The sequence below is a fragment of the Triticum dicoccoides genome, chromosome 6A (genome assembly GCF_002162155.2).
Source record: "Triticum dicoccoides isolate Atlit2015 ecotype Zavitan chromosome 6A, WEW_v2.0, whole genome shotgun sequence".
Lineage (NCBI taxonomy): Eukaryota > Viridiplantae > Streptophyta > Magnoliopsida > Poales > Poaceae > Triticum > Triticum dicoccoides.
The window spans coordinates 176,021,980-176,041,290 of NC_041390.1; the positions used below are offsets into that span (position 1 = coordinate 176,021,980).

The 19,311-nt window shown below is 46.9% G+C and overlaps 1 pseudogene; it reads right to left on the reverse strand.

Annotated features, from left to right (window-relative positions):
• The window catches only part of LOC119315781, a 42,494-nt pseudogene extending 23,473 nt beyond the window's left edge, over positions 1-19,021 (reverse strand).
• Between the last annotated feature and the right edge of the window lie 290 nt (positions 19,022-19,311).

Genomic DNA, 19,311 nt, shown 5'->3' on the forward strand with positions numbered 1-19,311 from the left:
ATCTCGTCCCGAGATTCAAGACGTGAGGTAAGAAGACAGAGGGGACACAAATCTTCATGATCCAATTGCCCTTCTCGGAGATGTTGATTCATTGCATCACCTTGATCTCGACGTCTTGCTTTGAGAACTACAACTAACATGACAATGAGAGGAAAGGGAAAACTCTAGAAGGATTGATCTTATCGAAGATCGAACAACTCAGGATCAACTCGTGGAGCGAGACGCTTGAAACAACTCTCGAGCTGAGACACGAAGCATACATCGAGAGGAATGGAGTGAAACACATGACAAAGGTTCACTAGGTAGGCAACAATTCCACACCTAAGAGGGTGGTGGTCAGTTGCCAATGTAGCGAGGAATTGAGTTGCCATGACACCAAAACGAGACATCTTGGAGGAGGGTGACCCGTAGAATCATCCCTTAAGTGGCAAAAAGAATTACTTTTGATCCAGAGATCAATAAAATTCTCTATACCAGCCTAGGGAAATCTTGAGCAATCATTTGGCGGAGTAAGTAGGGATGGCATACCGAGAGTAGAATGGATGATGTGGACTACCTTGTTGAAGACAACACAATGGATGATTTTTGCTTATCATCGGAAATGGAAGGGACCCATGGTAAGTCCACTTTTGAAGATGATCCTGAACAACAACTACTGAGGTGCAAGTTGGGAACAAAATGCAAATGTTGGGAATGATTCTGGTAACTGGGGAAGAACTCAACAGTCGAGAGTGAGTCCATTGTTTGAAAAGGTTATAACATAACCGAGGAAACTAGAAGCAAATCCCAGTTAACGCCAATGGTAAAACCTAGTGCTTGCGCGTGCTCTCAAGAACTTGAGCATCTCCATATTCATCAAGGTTTTACCAATATCCGTGTCAAGGATCCTGGCAACACAACATACCACCATGACGAATGGTGATGGATGATGCAGATGCAAAGGAAGATAACACTTTCTTAGATTTCACCTTAGCGAGGCCAAGGGAACAAAATCTGGATGATCGACCGAGAGACATATAGCACTCTGCTTCTAATGTTCTCCTTGATGTGCTAGTGTATCCCATTCATAGATATGGTTTGATATATAGAACATCAAGTAAAAGGTCAGACTTCGGGAGCACAAGAATCCATAAGGATTAACTATGGAGGTAAATCCTACGAAATCCTCATGGGGAGGTGGCCAACTTTCTTCAATCGAGATACTACAATAATAGGTCTTCCGGCTGGATGTGTTGGCCACGACATCCACTTTACCAGTTATCGAGAGACCAATATTATAGTTCTTGGAAAATGCTCCAACCATCATATCTGCCTGAGATTCAGATCTGGTTGGTGTCAGGATATTCCAGACTAATCAAGTCTAGAGAGAAAAAAGAAAGTTTGCAACACAAGTCGACGAGATGACGTTGCAGGATTCTCGGGAAATGGACTACGGTGGTAAGCTCCAAAACATGAGCTGGTTCTGCTACAAACATGTGAACACACTGTCCCAGACAAGCATGACCACGTAGTGGTCTTATAATGAAACACTACTGAGTTCAGGTGGGGAACCATCATCGAGGATATTGAGGTCTTGTGCATTATCATGGATTAGCACTTAACTCCTTCTCCTAGAACAAATCAGTCAGTGGCTTGGTGTGCTAGGGACACATATGGACTGGAGGTAATTAATCTACCAAACCATAGAATACTTCGCACGTATGCATAACTAACTTGGGATGGTACCAGAGGAAACAAAACAATCTTTGTCGAACTTATGGCGGCAACTTGCTCCAAATGCACATGAATTTGAGGAAGTCACTTCTTCCATCCAAGCATAAGCTTCATGAACGGAACACGAAGGCATTGCTTACAAAGTTTCCAATGCTAGGTTGATGTTCAACATGAATCATGGGGGAGACAAAATGTTGCTGATGGGTTCAACAGCAACTCATCAGAATTTCCATATCACTGGACTTCCACCATCATGTGAACACGGCGATAGCATTGATCAAACCCAAAGGATGTAATGGTGTATGCTCGAGGAACCAACCATGAGTAAGACAACATTACGCACATCGTTGGTTCTGATTTGACTTGACGATAGCCCATACTCAAATCAAAGTTTTGACAAGGCAATAGATCCAATAACTGATCACGAGGACCAATCGACGGAGATATCATCTTCCTTCAACACACACACAAAAGATATCCCGTGACACGAACTAAGTCAGACAAGCTTTTATCCTCCAACTCTCCAAGTTGTTGTTTAGCTTAATCAACTAGCTCAGGGGTATCCAATACAAATTCTTGGAGAATGGGTGGTTTGGAGGAAAACCAGCATGATCACGAACTCAACATAGCGGTCAGGTTTCAACCTGGTAATACTTCCGAGAAGATATTCAGAACATCACAAACCACCGATATGTTACTATGGTCGAGAACAATCTTGCTTTCGAGGCAAGATGATATGATCCAATACGAAAGGGGCTGAAAATCCTAACTCATTGATCGAAGAGTGCACCAGAAATAAGGACTAGGTAGCACGATCAACCTTAGGGTGATGATTCAATAATCAACACACTAAGAATGATATTAATGTCCATTAACTACTAAGCAGCAGAGTTGCTAGGAGTATTTATTTCACACATCATAGTTCACTTGCCGGCATTCCGGTTGCGACAACACGGGACCGAGGAATGAAAAATGATGGCAAGAAGTATCACTGCATCAAGAATTCATAAGAGATGGTGCAATTCTCATGATATTCTTGACATAAAGTGGGTAATACTTCAGGGTAGAACAGACTCAAAAGCTCGATTGCATTTGATCTGCGGAATACAACTGCTTTGACCCAATCTTAGAAATGGATGAGGTCCTGGATTTTGTTTCTCCTAGTCATTCTGGAATAGAATGGCTTGACGAACCACAAGAGTAAAAGGCACCGATAAACACGAATGCACATATACTCTTGACTATCAACTGATAGGCTAAGGTCGGAATACAACTAAAGGGGGGCAACTCAAGGAATATATTAACTTTCTGAGTTGTGGATGCATAGGTTAGTATGTCGAACAAGTTCAACATATTTCTTCCGGATAACCCATTCTAAGAGGTAGGACTGGTAGAGTCACAATTATGAATGGAGAACTCCTCAGGAGTGCTCTAATGGTTATCTTTTGGTTCAAAGAACTTCTGCCTTAATGGTTCATGGTATTTGGAAGAAGGAAATACCATGGACCTCGAGGACTATCGCAAAGGTTACGAATATCCTAAAGGAACTAGCAGCAATATCAACACGAAGTGAACAGAGTGATTCTTGGGTCAAGAACACAGGAGTAGAATACCTACTACTAAATGGCATCACATGATGCTTTCAAGAATGATGGCCAGAATCATCACACGGGGAACACAAAACATAGCTAGATTACTAGGTAATCTTCTGAGACACCTAGGGCCATAATACTAACTCCAACATACATATCAAGGCAACAGAGTACCTCAACAGACTGATTAGTGTGCTTAATCTGGCCCAAAGGAACATAGAGAACGGAAAGAAGGGATTTGCAAATGCATCGGACTATTTAGAAACCTGGGATGACTCGGACAACATAACAGCTGTAATTGCTCAAAAATAGTTGAGACATCTTGCAAAATAGTGGCATAACCACTCAACGTCACAATATCAAGGTTCTGAGACCAATTATGAACACACAGAAGTAGTAGAAACTGAACTAAGGCTTGAATCCATTAATCCTATAAGTCTCTATAATAGTAACTCGTCATCCTGATAGATAGATGAGAAGGCCTAGTTCTTAATCCCCGTAGAAGAGAAGAGGATGACTCAGATCAGAAGGTCATGAGGATAAGGAGTAAAAAGAGCCTTACGTTCCCATCCGCAATCAATTCCCTTATATAACTAAAGCATTTCTAGACACGACTTCGACCAGAATGGCTTGGTAATCCTACAGGCAGTCAGGCTCTGATACCAAAGCTGTCAGGACCCCGATTCTAAGTCACACCGATCTAGCCTGTAACACCTCATATCACTTTGCGTCCTCACGCACGGTATTCCCACAGGTGTCGCCTTACCATGGCCCGGGACCGTTTGCGCCTTTTGGCTCACGTATATGATAGTGTCGCTAGCATCCATATGACAGAGAACCCAGGCCGACATGACTAGTCGTGAACCCAAGGTGGCACTAACTTAGGGGGACAGGCATACATGAATCAACATCGAGCATGTCGGTCAGGAGCGTGCGAATCCGGGCTGTAGCACTGGGCTAACAGGACTCCGGGAACCCGGGCTGTAGCAGGCTAGGCAGGACTCCGGATGTCACCGCGTGACATTTCCTCGAAGGGACAGACACATGAACGAAGTGAATCACATGCCGGCCAGTCAAGTGTTTCGGAGCAGTAGTGCTGGGCTAGCAGGACTCCGGTGAACCGGGCTGTAGCGGACTACTATGGCTCATGGAAGCACAAGACTACATTTCCCCAAAAGAGAGGCTACCAAGGATAAACAACTAGGTTGTCGGATCCCACACATACCAAGCATTTCAATCATACACACAATATGCTCGATATGTGTAAATACAACATGGCATCACAACATAACTCTACGACTCAAGTATTTATTCATTAGGCTCCGAGGAGCGAGATATTACAAACATGGGTCTCACGACCCAACATTCAGAGCATACAAGTCAAAGCACATGCGGAAGCTTAACATGTCTGAGTACAGACATCTACAAATGAAAACGGCTGAGAAGCCTGACTATCTACAAGACCCTCCCAAGGTACATGATCGTAGCTGAGGTAACGAGCTAAACGTCGAAGTCCAAGCGGAACTACTAGCGGGACTGAAGCCTCCCTGCAAAACATAAATTAAGCAAACGTGAGTACAAATGTACCTAGCAAGACTTACATCAGAACTAACTACATATGCATCGGTGTCAACAAAGGGGGTGGTGGAGTTTAACTGCAGCAGGCCATCTTTGACTCGGTGGCTATCCTGAACTACGACTGCAAGTAACTCTTTGAGGTGGCGCACACGAGTCCACAAATTCACCATACCAATACACCACTATGGATCCGCTCCCGTCTCCCTGCGAGAACGCCATCCATAGCACTCACACTTATCTTGCGCATTTTAAAGTATCCAATTTCGCTTGTCTATGAACTATGCAAGGGGTCCAAGTTTCCATATCCGAGGAATCCGGCTATTCGAATAGATAATGATAACCCTGCAGGGGTGTACTTCTTCACACACGCTCTCGCCACTTATCGCCCTGTACACGTCATGTACCTCGGCAACCTTCAAGCGGATACCGGGCGAGGGAGTCGGCCACGACCTGACTAACCAACAAGTCTCTAGTCCAGGTTTATCGCCTATTCGGGTTCCATCCGCAAGGAGATCCGGCCGGGGTGTCGCTCATGGCCCCAAACGATGTGTGCAGGGTTCCCAAGCCCACCATCCGGGTGCCACTTGGTACACCGTGCCATTGTGCCTAGTGTTTCCCAAGCCCACCTGTACCGGGTGCCACTTGGTAGACTACTAACACTACCTACAAACACCAAAAACTAGTTGCAACTCCTGGACAGAGATCGAGTTGATTAATAAGCTGAGAGGGGCCGAGTTACCGGAACCCAATGTGTGGTAGTAACTGTTCATGGATCACAAACACAGAACTCAGTTCCTGAGGACGGCTGCAATGAGACAACCCACCATGTACTCCTACATGGCCTCTCACTGCTACCTTTACCAAATTGTGTTCACACACTTAGCTCACACACAGTAGGACATGTTCAACACCATTCCAAATCATCCCCGATGAATCAGACCTGACTCAACTCTAAGCAGTAGCAGGCATGACAAACAACATGAATGAGTAGGCACATCAAGGCTCAAGCAACTCCTACTCATGCTAGTGGGTTTCATCTATTTACTGTGGCAATGACAGGTCATGCAGAGGAAAGGGTTCAGCTACCGCAGCATGTAACAGTTGAATCGATGTTGTCCTAATGCAGTAAAAGAGAGCACGAATGAGAGAGTGGGATCATATCAGAATGAACAAGGGGGGTTTTGCTTGCCTGGCACTTCTGAAGATAACATTGAGTCTTCATCAGTGTCAACGATCACAGCGTCGGAGCAGCGTCTACCGAGAGGGGACAATTACCGGCAAACAAGGAAGAGCACAATCAATGCAATGCACAATATGATGCATGATCATGGCATGACAATATGTTGTGATTTGAGCTAATGCAACTAGTAACAGAAAGGTTTTGGGTTGATTTGAACTCAAGGTTCAAATTCAAATTCAAACTATGAATTCAAATAGTGCATTATCATGTTTTGGACTAAAAAGTGAGGTTAACCTGCTCAAACATGCATGAAAGTGCCATAAACAGATTCCTTGGATTTTTCTAATAATTTTTCATATATAAAACTTTTCATTTGGAGTTATAGATTATTTTCTATGATTTTTCAAAGTTTTGGATATTTTCTGGAATTTCCAAATCATTTAGAATTAGAAATAATCCAGGAAAATGATTACTGCGTCATCAATGCGTCATGTTGACATCAGCTAGTCAACAACGTCAGCCCAGGTCAAACCTGACCAGTGGAGCCCACTAGTCAGTGACACAAGACCAGTTAGAGTCGCTGACATGTGGGCCTGGTCAACGGCCACGTCAGCAGGTCAATTCTGACGCGTGGGTCCTGCTGGTTTAATTAAGTAATCTAATTTTTTTTGTTGTCCAGAAAACTAACAAAGCGGGTCCCACTATTAATGTCTAGTGTTAAACTAAATAGGGTGGTTAGTGGCTAATTAAGCCGGACACGTCAGCCCACCGGAGTTAGTCACCGGTGACCTCTGGCCACGACGGAAACACACCGGGAGGCCACGGGAGCGGCGGAGAAAGGCACCAGGAGGTAGCTCGTGCGTGCGCGCATCCACGGAAGCAGGCGGCTGGGTGCGGGGGCGCCGGAGCTCGTCGGAAACAAGTCCGTGGCGGCGGTGGTTCTCGGCCAGGATGGAAACGACGGCTTCGGCGGCCAAACAAGCACGGGAACTAGGGGGAGAAACAGAGGAGCTCACGGAGGACTCGCAGAGAAGCCCAGCATGCTCGGGGAAGCGTCGAAGGCAACGGATTGACGATGGCAATCTCGGGCGCCCGTCGGTGTAGATGATGACGATAGCGTCGCTGCGGTGCTTCCCGGATTGATTGGCTCGGTGGGGGTGACGAGGACGACGGCGCGGAGCTCATAGCACGTCGGAGGGGCGTGTGGAGGCCGGTGGCCGCGCGAATGGTGGACGGCGGCGACGGGCTCTGCTCGGGTGCGAGTGAGGAAGCTGAGGAGAGGGCGGGAGAGCCAGAGAGCGAGGGGAAGGGGAGGGGAGGCGTCGGGCTTCTCCGTGGCGTGAGGGGGAGGCAGAAGGTGGCAAGCAGGAGGTGGCCGCGTTCGGCTGCGTGCTCGCCACGCACCTGCTTCTCCTTCTGGCAGAAGGTGGAAGAAGCAGGCAGCGCTGGCTGGGGTGGGCCAGCCAACTGGGCCGTCAGGTGGCCTGGCCAGGTGGGCTGCTAGGTAAGTGGCCCAGGTGAGTCCTTCTCTCTCTCTCTCTTTCTAATTCTGTTTCTGTTTTCTATTTATTTTGATCTGTTTTGAATTAGTAAAAATACTAACTCATTTTGTAAAATCCTGACAAAAATTGTGGGCACTATTTGAATTATTTCCAAAAGCCCCCAATTGTTTTCAGAAGTATTGAAGCATTTAAAATATTTATAGGCATTAAATGCTCCAGTTCAAATACAATATGATTTAACCCAAAAATCCATAAATGTCCAAGAAATATGCTCATCATTTTTGGCAGAGGTTTTCACCTCTATCATAAATCATGAACATTTTCAATGACATTTCGGGTTCTTTGAAAAAGATTTTATTTAAACCTATTTGAATTCTTTCTGGTGCTAGGGTTTGATCGATCCCCATTTCAGCTTTATAAAAATTAAACATGATGACATGAATGCTTATGAAACTAATTGCAATCAACTCTAGGGCTGTGACATCCCAGCTTTCAGGTGGAGGCATCATTACTTTGCACGTAATAAGGAGGCATTTCCTTGCGTGCAGCCATGGACCCAACTGTCAGCCTCTCCATGCAGAGTCTACTTCCGATGGTGTCGTTCATTGACCACGTTGACCACTCCGCGCCGAGCGCATGGGTCCGCTGGTTGCAGGAAGAAAATGCTGGGAGAAAGAAGACTGGTCGCTATCTTTGCCTAAGAATAATATCGACTGAATGTAACGACACTATCATAGGAAATAATATCCTCTTGTTAAATCATGAATTTAGAGAACTGGTGCATGACCATTTAGCTTTATTTATTTATTTACTTATTTATGTTTAGGGGACCATGAGCATGTACCTGGGTCGGATTCATGTGAGATCCTCCCTTCCAGTTAATTATGGGCTTCTCTATTGGGCCTTCATCAGTGGGCTGCATGTTATCAACAAGTGGAAAATGTGTTACGTACGAAAAATAGTATGCGCTATATACGGTACGGGGCACTAAAGGATCGAACCGTGCAACGACTTCCAAAACATTGTGTTTGTCGTTCTAACAACACATTTATTCAACCAACAGACGAAATATACTACTGATTGTGCATTGAAAACAGCAGCAGCAGCAACCAGGGCAGGGGGTGCAACATAAGTAGTAAGCAGGCCAGAAGAGTGAAGACACAACTCTCTCTTCCAAACCAAACATTAGCCATCATTACAAAAGGGCTACCAAAAAGAACAAGTGTATGTATCAAACTAAATAAAGATCCTACTACACCAAGTGTACGCATCTAACTAACTGGCTCAGTTAGATGTTACTATTTATTAAGCTGTGGAGATTGGCTGACGGCTTGAACCGGATGGGTGCCTGACGGGGGAAACTCCAGCCAGCAGGTCGAAGTCTGATATTTGCAACCCTCTCTCCTACTTTGGGCTACAGAGCGTGGCGGCACATATCAGGGTATGGTGCATGCAGAGACGCTTGGTATGCTGTGTACACACAGTTTTGCCTGATGAACGAAACCGCGTTGCCATCATGATCCTTGCCATCGGTTATCTCCTGGTTAATCGGATAATTCAGTCCGACAAACAGAGAGCGTGTACCAAGGCTACTTACCAACCTCCAGTCAAAAATTCCTGAAGGCCCAGAGAAGCTGGGATCCTGCTCAAAGACCTTGTAGTGAATGTGATTGTATTCTGCGAAACAACACGTCCGGTACGTGCGAACAATCATCAATCATTCGCCGTCATCTGATCGAGCCAGGAACCACCTACAACTGCCATGCCACTTTTCTTTGAACGGTTCTGGGATTAGGAAGGGTAGGGACACCATGCGGCCTACAACATTATATCAAGTTGGAGTCAAATAACCCTCAAAAAAAGTTGGAGTCAAATAAAAAAGGGCTCTTGATGTAGAAAATCTTAAGAATGGCATGTTATGAGCATGCATATTTTTTTAGTAAATGTTGACAGTAATATAAGCAAGCCATCATGATATCATAGGAAAGTAACATACTGCTGTAACAGCCGTTTGTAGCGATGACTGGAGTAGGCCAGCAATACGTCCAGCCATAGAAGGAGTCGACAACATAAATGAAACCCTTGTGTTCAATGGCATCAGAGAACCATGGAGGATGTATGATCCTGCGATGGACGTGCAGATTTATCCCCTTACCGCAGTGACCTGTCAGATAGGCGAGACCGCAGTTGAAGAATGCAATTAGCCTAAAGTCTTTATAATTCACATATCTTGTGGGCACTTGGCAGATTACAACCTTGAGCAAATCAAACTTGGTATCATGTTGGCTACTGTAAGATTCCGAGTATTCTGGGCCGCGGTGCCAAAGCAGTGTAGTGTTAATCGAAGGAAGGGGGATCAATCGCCAGGTGTAGACCTCCACGAGCATGCTGCTGCCGCGACCGTTAATGAGCACCATACAAGACATGTTCATGCCGACCCAGTACATACCGTTAATGTAGATGAGGGTGACGGGATTGGATCACAGTCAAGGGGGTTGATGCTCGCCACCCTACGATCATTATGCAGCATGACACGCCGTTTCTAAATACCACGCGGCATCAGCAAGCAAGGTGCTGGCTTAAAAAGCTCCGGCCTGAGGGCTTTGAGTAAACGGTACAACCCCGACGAGCACGCGGCGAGCGGCATGGTACTGAGATTGTACACACGCAAAACAATGAGCTTGATTACCTCTGTGGGGAGCGAATACCAGCCACTCTTTCGGCGGGAGCTACTCAGTTCTGCCATTGTTAGTGCTTGGGTTTCGGACGAGGGGGGGAGGCGCCTTAGCGGGGATGGAAGATTGGGCGAGGGGGAGGCGCCTTAGCAGGGATGGAAGAGCGGACAAAGATGGAGAAGCGAATATGTCTTGCGGGAAGTGGACAGGTGATGGTGACTACAGCACGCCGCTTGACTTACGAGACACATACCAGCAGTGTAGGGTCATATCGAAGTCAGACAACTTGCTTGAGTGATCACTGTACTAGTACTCCCTACAGTACCTACTACTATGCCCTAACTTGCTTGAGTAGAGTAGCAGTGGAGTAGGACTCTGCTCTACTACTAGCACCGGAGGAGTAGTATATTCTAATCTAAAATAGTTACAAGCTTCAATGCCCGAGCGTGGAATGACTACAAACCGCCATCGATGCTAACTCCAATCCCCAGCAAACGGGAGACATGGCAGTTGCAAACGTCAGCGACGCAGTTACAATACGTGTGTAAGGGTGGCGGTTTTGTCAAATACTATGGCTTAAAAATAGCCACCGTCGGATGGAAATCTGATGGTTACGTGGGATTCGCCAGGATTGAGCTGGTGCCGAACAATCGCCAGATATCATTACTAAAAAAAGGTTAAAACACCTAGGGCTATAACTTGCACCGGCTGACCACTAACAATGATACTAACATAGTTGTAAAATGGTCAAAGACCGTGTCTACGTGGTGTTTGGAATTATATGCAAAAAAATTAGCAAGATGCCCATGCATTGCACGGCACACCATCATCACCAACTCGGTTTTTTCTCTACTCCTACTCCTATAAAAGACTCAGTTGGTGATGATGAAGGTGAGGAGGCGTGTTCAGCCGGGCGTGCAGCGGACGGCGCAGTACTATTCGATTTGTTATAAAAAACAAAGAGTAGTAGAGATAGAGATAAGAGTAGAGATAGAAACTTAGGCCTTCCACTATGTAGGCCAAAAGCGGTGCTAAATTTGCCTTTTGGGTATTTGGCACCGATGCCCTACATTGCCCAAGCGATGCCAAACAAAAATTTCTGGGCACCGGAGCACCATCTACTGCTTCGTGTGCTACTCCTACACTCCATTCGGCGGCCGCAACGTCCCCTACAACCACTCCCTCCTGCACTCCATTCGGCGGGCGCTGTTGAAATTTGGGCAGCACACTCTCGCAACTACTAGCAGCCACGACTTCACCGACAACGACTTCTTCCCCCACCTCGGCAACCTCTTCCTCAACGACATGGGCGACAACCTCAGTGCCAACGGTGCCGCTCCCGTTGCACCGTATGTGTTTCTGTCCATCCTGTTCAAAATCATGGTAGAATTCATGTTTCTACTCTATATCCTACTAGGTTCTATCTGTTCATCTACTATGCTAGTCCACATGATTAGTTTAATCTCTGTTATAGCCGTCATGATTTATTTTGTGCTGATTCAGATTAAATCTCGTAGTAACTTGCTCATATATTCAACTGGCGCAACGTTCCCTACAGCCACTCCCATTTCATGGACGGCCTGGTCGATGCCTCCAAGGAGCCCTTCGTCTACTGCTATGAGTGATCGATGCTATTTTTGGGCTCGCCGGCGGACATCGTGCATCACCTCACGGATGCGTGCAGCGGTCACTACTAGCCCTTGGTGGAGAACATCAAGTACGAGACATGCTACCCATTCACCATGCCAGAGTCGCTGGAGGATCACCGCCGCCTGCTAGTCTCGAACGAGGATGATAGCGTCTTCCTCTCTTGATCGTGGGCACCAGCGAGGCCCGCGCAGGACGCCACCCCATCTCTGTAGTGTGCGTCAGGGGCGATGCCGCTGATGCTGACACTGACACGAGGCCGATGTACGGGTGCGTGCTCACTGTTACTACCCCTTCGAGGTACGTGGGCGGCGACACCGCCTCCACCATGCTGACTAGGACTGTGCAGAGCTAGGACCTTCCAGCCGATGTGGACATGGAAGACACATGGTATCATTTACCCCCAATGCGGTGCACAAGTACTCCAAGGAGGTTCACCTGGACATACGCATTACCAAGTTAAATGTTGATCATTAGTCTCCGCTCAGTGTAATCCGCTGTCTAAGCATGTGGAGACTTCCATGCATGATCTTTCTCTATTGGAGTATTGCGCATGAATAAAAGTGTATCCATTTATAGTTTAGTCTAGAATCTTCCTTGTATGAATTTTTACTATAGTACTTGTGAAAGACTTACTACGAACCATTTCTTACATCTCCTCTGCCCCTTCCAAGTCATCCTGATTTAATCCCTCCGTCTAGGTGTACAAAGGCATGGTTAATACTTAATAGTATAGCCAACTGTTGACTATAAGAAAGTGCCATGTCATATGTAGCCAACATGTATAACAATTGATACTCAAAAACTAATTCTTAACACTACAAAAATAGACACATCCGTGACATTTTGGGCTGAACGAATTTTTTTCCTGTCATCAATATGACACTTCTATGACGATAATTGTGACAAAACCCGGTATCATCATAGATGTGGTCGGCTCCTACTTCTATGACAAAAAATCATGACAGAAAATGGGCTTTTCGTCCTGGGCGGGCCGGAGACGCAACTGCATGACTTTGTTTGGGCCGTCCATGACGGAAAAACCGTGGTAGAAGCGAGGGGGAGGAAATTTTTGGGGAGTTCCCAGTTACAGTGGGAGGTCGGGGGCCGAGCGATGCACGTTTCTCTCGTACACGTACGCGCGTGTGTGCGAGGCGTTGGCTCTAACTGAACCCGAGCGAGGCGTTGGGCTCTAACTGAACCCGAGCGATTGCACTACAGGCTACACGTTACTGAACCCGAGCGATCGATCGATCGATGTTAACTGAACCCGATCGAGCGATTCCTTCGCTACTGCTGCTAACTGAAGCCGATCGATGCTGCCTCTGGGATGAACAGTGAGTGTTGCGGAGGGGGGGGGGTTGGATGAACACTGAGCGGTGGCGTTGCCTCTGGACGAACAGGACCCTGTGGTGTGGTGGAGGGCTGGATGAGCAGTAGACGGTGGAGGGGTGCCCGTGGAGGGGTGGTTGAACAGGACCCCGTGGTGTGGAGGGCTGGATGAACAGTACACGGTGGAGGGGTGGTTGAACAGTAGCCGGTGGAGTAGCGCGCGGTGGAGGCTGGATGAATAGGAGCCCGTGGAGGCTGGAGGAGGTCGACGGCGGAGATGAACAGTATCCCATGGAGTCCCGTTTTGTGGTACGCCACATCCCTCCCAATGAACAGGACCCCCGTTTCGACCGTAGGAGGTCCGTCCGTTTTGCGGTACGCCACACCCCTCCCGATCAACAGGACCCCCGTTTCGATCGTAGGGGGTCCGTTTCCTCTGTTTTGCGGTACGCCAGACCCCTCCCGATGAACAGGATCCCGTTTCGGACGTGGCCGATCGAACACAAGGCCATTTCCTCCATTTTGCGGTACGCCAGGCCTCGTTCCATCGCCTATTCCGTCCAAGCCCTCCCGATGAACACGACCACACATTCCGTTCCGACCCAGTCGGTTGGCTCCCACACGTTCCGTTGCCTCCCCATGAACATGACGCCTTCCGTTGCCTCCCCATGAAATCGACTCATTCCGTTGCCTCCCCATGAACACGACGACGACGCTGCCTCCCCATGAACACGACGACGACGCTGTTTCTCCGTTCCGACCCAGCCATGTACACGAGCCCTGGCCGTACGTATGCGTGAGTAGGCGTTCGAGACCCCGCCCGTATGTACACATACATGGCTGTATTTTCTTTCTTGCACCCTAGCCGCTGTACATACGTGTACATGCTACGTGCGTGCCTCTACTACGACACATACGCGCCTCTACTACGACACGTGCACGCCTCTACATCCACCAGTATATTTGTACATACACGTTCGCGACCAGAATGACAACGCTACGTACGCTTCGACCAGGTGGGTCCCGACTATCAGGCACTTCCTTGCGTGCAAAGATGTAGCTGGTGGGTCCCAGCAGTCAGGGGGGCGAATCGTTTTTTTTTGCCCGGACGCACTTCCTTGCATGCGAAGATGTAGCTGCTGGGTCCCAGCAGTCAGGGGGGCGAATTGTTTTTTTGCCTGGACGCACTTCCTTGCATGCGAAGATGTAGCTGGTGGTCCCAGAAGTCAGAGGGAAACGTTTTTTTTCGCAAAATACGGTGGCCCGTCTGGTGGGTCCCCGCTGTCAAGTGGAGGAATCATTATTTTGTGCGTAATAAGGAGGCACTTCCTTACTGCAGCCATGGACCCAGCTGTGAGCCTCTCCATGTACAGTCCACGTCCGATGGAAGTCATTCCTTGACCATGTTGACCACGCCGCGCCGAGAGAACCACGGCGGTGGACGATGACGAGGACTAGGAAGGGGACGTCTCAGAGCCGGGGAAGACGCAGCAGTGGATGCCCACGCGAAGAGGAGTACGAGGGTTCACTGGTTCGGCTGCGGTGTGAGGCTGCTGCCGCCACAGAATAACAGGGGGTGTGGGTGAGAGGGATGGCATGGCCAGCGGTGGGAGTAGTAGGGGGCGGTGAGGCCTCCGCGGCATCATAGCCGGCCACGGGAAGCAGGAGCACGCGGCACGACCGGCGCTGGTTTGGACGGCTGGAGCAAGAAGACCAGAGGTTGAAGAAGCACTACGGCCGTTGGATGAACATCGTATGGTAACAGGAGCTAGAATCATTCATATTGACTAAGTTGACAAAGCCCTCCGTCCCCGTCAACTTGGTAGGCCCACAAGTCAGCCGCCCACTATGCTGGGTTCTAGCTGGCAGGGGGAATATTCATTTTTTGTGCATAATAAGGAGGCACTTCCTTGCATGCGAATACAGCTGGTGGGTCCGACATGTCAGCGGGGGGCATGTTATTTTCACGAAATACAGAGGCCCTTCCGGTGGGTCCCAGATGTCAGGTGGAGGAATCATCATTTTGCGCATAATAAGGAGGCATTTCCTTGTGTGCGGTTGTGGACCCAGCTGTCAGCCTCTCCACGCACAGTCTACTTCCGATGGTGTCGTTCGTTGACCATGTTGACCACGCCGCGCCGAGCGCATCCAAGATGGTGTACGACGGCGAGGCCCCGGACAGCAAGGAGCCGGAGATGGGAAGACGCGGGAGTAGAGTCGCAGACGGACAGGTGTACGAGGGTTAACTGGTTCTAGTGCGGTGTGGTTCGGCAGTCGGTGGAGAAGAACAGGAGGTGTGGAGGGGTGGAGGGATGGCCTGGCCAATGATGGAGTAGCGCTTCATAGCGAAATGTGCTAAGCAGAGCTGCTAGCAGCAGGATGCGGGAGGTGGTGCCGGCGGCGCTGGAGGAAGAAGACGAGAGATTGAAGATGGGTGCCGGTCATTGGATGTAAATCAAATGGCTACCATGTCAGAATCATTTGTTGACTAAATTGACAATGACTTGCATTGGCTTCGACCTATTGGCCCACATTTCAGCCTCCAAAAATGTGGCACGTATTCAACCCATTTTTTCAGAATTTACAATCTTTTTTGCGCGGTAGAATTTATAGTCAATTTGATATTTTTTTGAATGACAGCCATTAGCTAGGCTGGGTGAACAAATAATGTAGCGTCCATGTGGCCCATTTATTTTATGTCCTAAAAAATTACATGTCATTTGCACTTTCTCGAAATACACGATTTTGCTGGGCTGATTCTAATTATAATTTTGGGTTGGGCCAGCAATGTTATCAAAAAATAAAAAGGGGCTGAGTATTTTGTTATAAATATATTTAAATAATAAGTGATATTATTACATTCGTCCTTAAATCTTACCAAGCTTTTTTACACAACCACTAGGATTTTCGTGCCAAAACAATCCAGGATTTTATTTGTTAAGAAATTGTTTTTATAAGTTAATAAGATGTGGGATATTGTTTTCTTACATATGTAAGTATCTGTTAAATATATGATGACAATAAAAAATAATATATAATAACATATTTTTTTTAGAAAAACAGGGAGCATCTCCCTGGTTCCATTGTTGAGAACGAAACCACAACATATTTTGATACCGCAGCTCAAAGAGCAGTTCGAAAGCAAAGGTAGAAAAGCTACAAACTAGGGGGGTGGATGAACAAGTTCTTTGAATAACACAAATCACCCGAGCGGTGCCAAAGGCAGAGCGGATAGAGCACTCAAATGACACAAGGAGGGTCCAATGAAGCCTTCATGGTCTTCAGCCGAGGGGCCGTGTCAGCCTGCGGCGACCAGTAAGCAAGCGGAGACACCGGGCTGGAAGGCATAGCATGGTGGATGTCCCTCTTTTTCGGCACCAGGTGCCCATCGTCTTCATCAGAGATCTTGAGACGAGCCCACGAGGCCAGCCCTAGAGCAGCTCGAGCCTTGTTCAGCCACAAGTGATCGCCAACGGTTTCTGGAGGGATCTTGTTAGGGTTTCCACGAAGCTCATCAACTTGTCCTTGTCCGATCCGGAGGAGAGAATCGCCCAATTCCTCACCATGTTCCTAATCAACCTCAAGACCTGCGGAATGGAAATCCAGGAGGTGTTACTGAAAATCATAGCATTTCTATATTTCTAGAGGCACCAAAGGACAGCTGAGCTAACCGTATTTAAAACTGAGCACTTTTTGGTAGCAATCTAGAATCTGGCGACAGATTCGAAGGATGAGCCAATCTGACTAGAGAAATATTCCTCAATGTGGGCCCAAAGATGTTTAGCAACTATACATTCAAAAAATAGGTGAGAACAAGACTCTTGTTCCAAGCAGTAAACACAATCAAGGGGTTTGATGATGTGTTTCTTCCTAAGGTTATCCCTAGTCATCAATTTGTTTTTGGAGAGAAGCCAGGGAAATACATGAATTTTAGGAGGAACTCTCAATTTCCAAATAGCAGGGATAAACACGGGTTGAACCCCCCTAAAGTTGGTAACATGATAGATGGAGCTGGAGGAATACTTCCCCTTATTGTCCAGCTGCCAAATCAGGGCATCCGGCTCGGCAGTAAAGGTAATGCTTTTGGCAATTTTCTCCAACTGGAACCATTGTTCCATGAGACTATCACTAAAGTTCCTTCTAAAAGAGAGTTTTAGGCATTGAACATCCCAAACTTCATTGACACTTTTGTTAAGCTCATTGCAGACAGAGTAAAGAGGCCAAAATTGGACTGCTAGGGGGGATGTGCCAAACCAAATATCTTCCCAGAACCTGGTTGTGCTCCCATCCCCTATGTTCCATCTGTAGCCAATTTTCACAGCATGCAGAATAGATTTTAATCCTTTCCAGAATCTAGAGGTCTTAGGGTTGGAGGAAGGGACAAAAATATTAGGTTTATTTCCTAGGTATTTATGGGCAATAAGAAGCTTCCAGGGTTTCAGGTCTTCCTCATAGAATCTTTTAATCCAAGACCCTAGAAGACATATGTTAATTTCTTGGAGGTTAGGTATGCCTAGGCCTCTAAAATCTTTTTTTCATAGAGACTAGGGCCCAATTAGCAAGGTGTAGCTTCCTATTTCCCTCAAAATCATTCCACAAGCAATGAGTCATCTGAGAATTGATGAGGTTAACTGCCCATTTAGGGAACTTGAAGAAGGAGAGGAGATACACTGGAATGCTAGCGAAACAAGCTTGTATGAGGATCAATCTACCTCTGTAAGAGAGAAGTTTGCCCCTACACCAAGCAATCATTTTAATGATTTTATCCAGAAGGGGTTGGATATCCTCTCTCCTCAGTTTATCATAGTGGAGAGGGATACCTAGGTACTTAATGGGGAAGTTACCTTTATTACAGACTAGAATAGAGAGGAAGTCAGCTAACTCCTGATCATCCATGTTTGTAGGGATGAGTTCCCTTTTAGAGTAGTTGATTCTCATGCCTGAGACTTATTCAAAATAGGTTAGAACAGTTTTCAGATTGCTAGCATGTGTGGAGTCATTGTCTAAGAAAAGGATGGTATCATCTGCATATTGAAGGCAGATGATGCCACCAGGGCAGACCTCAGGACAGAGCCCTGCAACCAGACTATGATCAACAACTTTGCTCAGCATTTTAGTAAGAATGACCACTACTAAATTAAACAAAAGCAGGGAGATGGGCTCACCTTGCCTAAGGCCTTTACCAGCAAGGAAAAAATCACTTTCACAGTTATTTAACTTGACCCCAACAGACCCCCATGAGTAAGTTGTTGGATCCAACTAGTCCATTTACCCCCAAAACCTCTAAGCTCCAGGAGTTTCATAAGGAAATCAAGGTCAACTTTATCGAAGGCAGTCTAAACTAGAACTACCGTCTAGAGAAAAATTCTCACAAACAGAGCCTTCAGATCTGTTTTGGTGAGGGTAAATAAAGGAAGAGAATTGAATGCCATCATTAAGAGAAGTAATATCTACACCAATCTTAGCAGCAATGGCATTGAAGGAAGGATCATTAAAGTTGGAGAAGGAAGTGTGTTTCATACCCTGGGGTTTTTAAACTTCCAGGTTCTGATCCTCTTTGAGCTATTGAGCCTTTTCAATAATGGTTCTCTTGTCACCAGCTACCCTGGCACTGGTTCTGGTGGCTTGAATAGGACCCCATTCGGGAAGGTGCTTCTCCTTAGGAAGGGCAGGGAAGTCAGAGTTATTCTTTGAGTCCAAATTGTCTGGGAGTTCAGTTGTTTCAACTAGTTCCTCTTGATCCTCTTGTAGATCTACAGAACCTTCTAATTCCATCAGATCATCATCTTCCAGGAGCTCCATTTCCCTAAGGAGGTTGAATCCATTAGTTTCATCAAGCATAGAATTCAAGATCTTTTCCTGGATGCTGGGTTGAGGAGTGTATGGAGAATCAGGGAGGTGTGTCTAGAGGACTGAAGTGGGTGTAGTTTCTCCAAGCATCTGATTGTGGCCAAAAGATTGTCCTCTGATATTAGGGCCCCCAGAATTGGCAGCAGGCCCTTTATCTGATTCAGATCTAGAGCTCCTGTTAGATTCAACATCTTCAGTAAGATTGGTACCAGTTTCAGCTGCAGAGACATATGTACCAGCAG